Raw genomic sequence first — 6164 nt, forward strand, 5'->3', positions numbered from 1 at the left:
ACAGACACAAACACACAAACACACATGCACAGACATACACACATACCCAGACACACATACACACTCAGACACACACACACTCACAGGCACACACACAGACACAAACACACACACAAACACACATGCACAGACATACACACATACCCAGACACACATACACACTCAGACACACACACACACAGACACACACAAACACACATGCACAGACACACACACATACCCAGACACACACACTCAGACACATACAGAGACACCGACATGCACACACAAATAAATGAACAGAAGACTCCTTAGGTGGTGCGTTCCCGGCTACCTTCATTACCCCTCACTAGTAGATGAGATGAGCTGCTGAAGAAAGGAGGGGCCAGCAACTTTGACAGCTGACAGACAATGTCTGAAGAGCCACAGCAGTAGTGGGAAGGCAGAGACAGCAGGAGCTTGAGACAACAGCCACACTCACGACACTGATGATGACGGCCGGAGCCAAAGAAAAGAGAACAAGGCTGCTGCCACCTCAGGTGGAAACTGTGACAGCGGTCATACAAACAAGAGGCAGCAAGAAGGTTCTGGTAGATGGCCAGGGCGGAAAAAGGAAAGAGATGGGACAGTAGAGCTGAAGGCAGAAAGTTGCAGCCAGAGATGAGAAGCTGAAGGCCCTGGGTGCAAGAAGGGTTCTGAGATTGCGCAGGCTTCAAAGGGCAAGGGTCTCGGGCACCCAGCTCTGGACCTGAAACACTCACCACTGTCAACAGATGGGGAATCATGCCTTTCTGGGCCTATACGGAGCTATCACACATCACTAACCGTCCCAGTAGCTGAAGCCAGCATGAGAGCTATAACACTGGATGGTGCCCCTTGCTCCTGGTCCCCTGCTATCTGTTGCAGCCGCTCACTGCATCTGAGAAATGCAAAAGTTGCTCAAGGACCAGCTCCAGAAAAGCTCCCTGCCACCCACGATTTCTAGTCATACAAAACAAAAGAACCCCCAGCTGGGTGACTGGGGACATTACCAGACGCAGGGGTAACCTGGGCAGCACCTGACCTCACTCAGGAGTCAGGCAAGGAGATTGGGACTACAGAACTAAAGGAGCCAAAAGCTATGGCTCACACTAACGCGGTCGATCAGAGTTGTATTGTGTTCTGCAACTGCACTTTTAAAACATAATATAAATTGGCTCTGTGTATAAATAGTAATCACAGATGAAAAGCCCACCAGTGGAGAGGTCCCACAGGTATTGTGTTTCGTCTGCTATCGGTGACATGGGTAGTTTGGTATTTTTAGTGTCAAATTAACCTTGCATTGCAGGTATGAAACACATCTACCTACAATGTGTTTTTTTTTAAAGAAAGAATTATTTTGTTTTGAATAGTGTGTGTGTATCTCTGTGGTGTAATGTGCATGTATGTGGGTCCTCAGAGTCCAGGAGAGAGTGTGAAATCCCTTGGAGCTGGTTGTATGCTGCCAAACATGGGAGCTAGGAATTGAACTCAGATCCTCCGGAGCAGTACAGGCTCTTAGCCACTGAGCCAGCTCTCCAGGCCCCTACAATGTGTTCTGCATTCTACAAACTATGACTTCAGCTGTGCTCAGATTTTATGGAATATTTTCTGTCCACGCCTGCAGTGAAAATTGTCCTGAAGTTTTTAAATTCTACTAATGTCCTTGTCGGACTTTTTATTGGGGTTATTTGGCCCCATTAAAAAGCAAAACAAGTCTTTTCAACTTAGACATTGACTTTCAACTATGAGAATCTTAGCATAATCTCTTCATCAATTGAGAATACTACAGAACTTAACTAGTGTGAAGATTCTCAGTGTAAGAGTCTCACCAAATGGCTCCAGCTGGCCTTGAACTCACGGTGACGCTCCTGCTTCAGCCTCCCAAGTGCTGACATTATAGGCAGGAGCCATGATGCCCGGCTGTACTCTAACATACACAGGGCCATGGGGACGCTGCTCTCCTCCCTGCGTCAACACTGGCTCTTCTAAGGACTCTGTGCATCTTGTGTAGGTTATCAGATTAATCTCATAAGGTTGAGCACAATATTCTCTTACTCAGTTACATGTAAGGCCATGCTAGTACCAGAATGATACTTAATTAATGATGTCACTGTTATTTCCTTAGCCTTGGTCAGCCTGGCCAGAGGTTGTCAATATTGTTCAACTCTGTAAATATGGAATTTTTCTTTTATTATCAGCTGTATATTTATTCTAACACCTTGCATGTAATTTTTATGTTTTGTTTTGTTTTTTTTTTTTTGGTTATTTGAGGCAGGGTTTTTCTCTGTACCTTTGGAACCTATTCTGGAACTCACTCTGTAGACCAGGCTGGCCTCGAACTCACAGAGATCCACCTGCCTCTGTCTCCTGAGTGCTGGGATTAAGGGCATGTGCCACCACCACCCGGCTGGTCTGTAACGTTTTAAAGGTAAGATGAGCTGGAACTTGAGAATGTGGGTTTTGAGTCTGCCTTCTTTTCTGCTACAGTCTTCACAGCCACAAATCTCCACATCAGCTTTGACAGCTGCACCTCACAAAGTTTCATGTGCTGGACTGAAAACCCACCGGGCAGACATTAGATTAGCATCATCCTCCCCAGTCAACAGATGGAGTGGTTCTGTTGATAGGTGAATTGTGTGGACTGAGTCTTTAATGTCAAACTAACCTTCATTCTGGGGATAACATCACTTCCATCACAAGTCCACATTCCACTTCCAAATCTCCCTCCTGCTTCCCCTTCATGGTCTCCTCATCCCTGTCTCATAGCATCTGGACCTAAAGATCTTTCCTCAACCGCTCTGTTTGTCTCTGTGGAGCATTACAGATTAAACCTACTGCTTGTGGCCTCTCTGGACTGAGTGAGCCCATTCAGTGCGATGCCCTTGAGAGCAATCCACACGCTCTCTGTCAGTGCTGGTACTTCACTGTGTGGACACACCATAGCTTCCCTGACATTTCTAGTTTTAGGCCATTAAAAAGAAAACTTAGCTGTAAGCTTTAGTATGATCCTGTTTGAATTTTTGTGTGTACACCTGAGAGAAATTGCTGGACCATATGCTGAGTATGTGTGCCAACATAAGAACTCGCAAACTGTTTGCCAAAATACATGTACCCCTCCCGTGTTTCCCCAGCAGTGCACACAAGTTGTATTGTCTACAATGTCCCGTTGTTGTATTAGGCATGTGGCATCTTCATTTCCCTGGTGGTTGGAACATTCCCGTGGGCTTGTGAGCTTGGCTGCCACCAAAGCTTGGCCACGTCTCTCCAACATTTTGTTCACGTCCACAAGGTGGTTGCTTCCTTGATGTTAAGCGGCGAGCTTTCCTCACTGACTCTAGTGTTGTTCCTGGGATTTGAAATGCTTTTTCAATGCTTGTTTTTCTGTTCAGCTGACCGTGTCCTACAGAGCTGTTCTCTCTGTGAGAAGTCAACCCAGTAATTTCCCTTTACAGGGCTATTCCTGGCTGGCAGAGCTCAGAACTGCCTTGCCACTCAGGTCATGACAATCCTTTCTTTGTTCTCTGCTTGGAGATTAACAGGAAGTCAAGTCCTGCAACCCTATCAGAGTTGACATTGTGAGGAAAGCCCAGGCTGTTGTCAAGGTCTGCTGACCTGCCTGTGGTTGGCAACTGATCCAGTGTCGTGGTTTGCTCTTCTCTCAGGAGACTGTTTTTGTACTTTTATCAGCAATGAAATTACTTCTGATAAAAGGTATTTTAATGAGAAAGTTAGCATTGTGAGCAACAGGGACTTGGCTCTCCTGAGGAACCTCTGAGTCACAGGTGGGACATTTCACGTTGTCTCGGGGAGGGGGGCAGCCCCACTATCCTCTCAGATTCCGTCCATGCTGACAATGTATCAGCCAGGTTTTCATCATCGCCTTAAACACACGAGAGGGCAACTTAAAGAAGAAGGAGTTATTTTAAATCCTGGTGTCAGAGGTTCTGCCCACGATGGTTTGGTCTCATGGCCGAGGGCCTGTGGTGAGTAGAGCATCATGGCAGAGAAGGTTGAGTGGAACAGCTGGCATCTCGTGCCGTCAAGGAAGCAGAGAGGACGATAAGGGGCCTGGATAAGATTTAGCCGAAGGACGTGTTCTCAATGACTAATTTCTACCAGCTCCAGTCTTGGTCTGTAGAATCTCCCCAATAAGGCCACCAGCTGGGACTAAGCCTTCTGCACATGAACCTGTGTGGCGGGGGGAGATTCAGGCCCACTCATGACTGTGTGGTTACCATCCTCAGACCTGCCCTTCAAGGCTATGAGTCAGAGAAGATAAAAGGGAGGGGCAGGCACTTGACCGGGTGTCAGTGTGTCAGGAAGTGTTGGTCATAGCATCAGGGGACTCTGAGGGTTGGCTGTCACCGACGTCACCCACATCCCACCACGAACACTGGCACTTTAGGCTTCACATTGAGTCCACAGCTGGGCTTTTGCTGATGGAGATACAGTCTCTGAAATGGTTTACTAGACAGACATGGGGACAAGTTGCAGCCCACTGTGTGGCTGATTTGTTGTTTTGTTGGCATTCCATGGCTTTCCGGATGGGCCTCACCGCTAGGAGCCACCTCCTGGCTCAGTGCTGTGATGAAGCCATCAAGTTCTCCTTACGTGGAAATGTCACGTAAGGCCCAGACACTGGCCCTCCAGGAGTACCTAGACAGGGCAGCACCGTGAAGCTGGGACCTCACTGAGGATCAGGGGCAAAGGTGCAGAGGGAGGTGACCAGAAGCAGGCAACCCCACAGCAACCACCACCAGGAAATAAAGGAGTTCCCCAGGGAAATACTTCAGGCCCTGCAGCATTGGGGATGGGAAGCTTTTCTGTCTTGCTTTGTCATCTCCATCTCCCAGTGGCGGCTCTGGCATCTGCACTGCTGTGTCCTGAGAGTATTAGCCCTCAGTAGAATATAAGCTCAAGTCCCAGATCCTGTCTGCCATGGGCTGGCACCATGTCCTGTCCTACCTAGAGTTGAGCACTACCCTCCACACACGCTGCCATCCTCCTGGGCACAGCAGCCACGATCTCCATCAGAGCAGCTTCAGTTCCTTGCAGGAGATGCTCAGCATCCGGCCTGTTGACTGCAATGTTTAGTCATGAAAGGAGGTGCTGGGGAAGTTACTGGATCCTCTCTGAGATTCCAGCCATTCTCTCTGTACCTCCCACCACCCTAAAGGGGATTCTGAGCTAGCTATATGTGGTCCCCTGGTCTCAGGAGGTGCTGGAGTACAGACTCTGAAGGGTTTAATTGAAGAAATGAAGTAGAAGTCACCATCCATGCTGGACAAGACTTACACATGGCAGAGTTGCTTTAGGATCACACATGCTCTGTCAATAAGCCCAAGCCTTTGGTTTTCCAGTTGGAAATTGGTGGAGTCATTCTTTGGTTTTGGTATGCATCTAGTGGGGAGATACTTGCGCTTGTCTCCCCAGGAAAATGTTCAGGTCACCTAACTGTTCCCTTTAGTGCCTGTTGCCACTTTAACTGGACTACTACCTGTGAACACTGGGAGAACTGGGACACAGCAAAGGAGGGGACAGTGGCAGGCAACCAGAGGCTCCCACTGGTGCTCAGAGCACTGTTGGTGTCCCAAGCTCTGCCAATTAGGTGTGTGTTATTCTCCTCCTGTCTCCAGGACTGAAACACATGTAAGTAGTGAGGTTCTTAGATAGATGGTTTCTACATGTGAGCAGGAGAAAACATGCCAGGTACAGCAAGGACTCACCAGTGATAAGGAAATGCTGGCCTGGTTCCTGACCTCTGGTCCCAAAGAGCACAGGGACCCTACCTCCCACACCCAGGTGGAAGTTGCTTCCTGCTCAGCAGCAGCTTCCGTGGTGGGGGCTAAAGACTGGTTCGTGCTGGTGATTTCACATAATCCCAAAACCCATCAGAGAAAGCTTCTTAATATTGTTTATAGACACTCAGAGCTGCCTAATCTTGGTCCAGAGACACAAAGATGCCTTTATGGGACCAGAACTTGTCCCAGAGACCAGGACAGTTGTGTCTCAGGGAGGGTGGTTGAACCCAGGAGCTGCAGGAACCTTTGTAAAATACAAAGATCCTGGTGAGGAGGTAGCTGGGCTAAGGTCCAGAGAGAAGAGAGTAGAGAGAGAGAGAGAGAGAGAGAGAGAGAGAGAGAGAGAGAGAGAGAGAGAGAGAG

The sequence above is a fragment of the Microtus ochrogaster genome, chromosome 4 (assembly GCF_000317375.1).
Source record: "Microtus ochrogaster isolate Prairie Vole_2 chromosome 4, MicOch1.0, whole genome shotgun sequence".
Classification (NCBI taxonomy): domain Eukaryota; kingdom Metazoa; phylum Chordata; class Mammalia; order Rodentia; family Cricetidae; genus Microtus; species Microtus ochrogaster.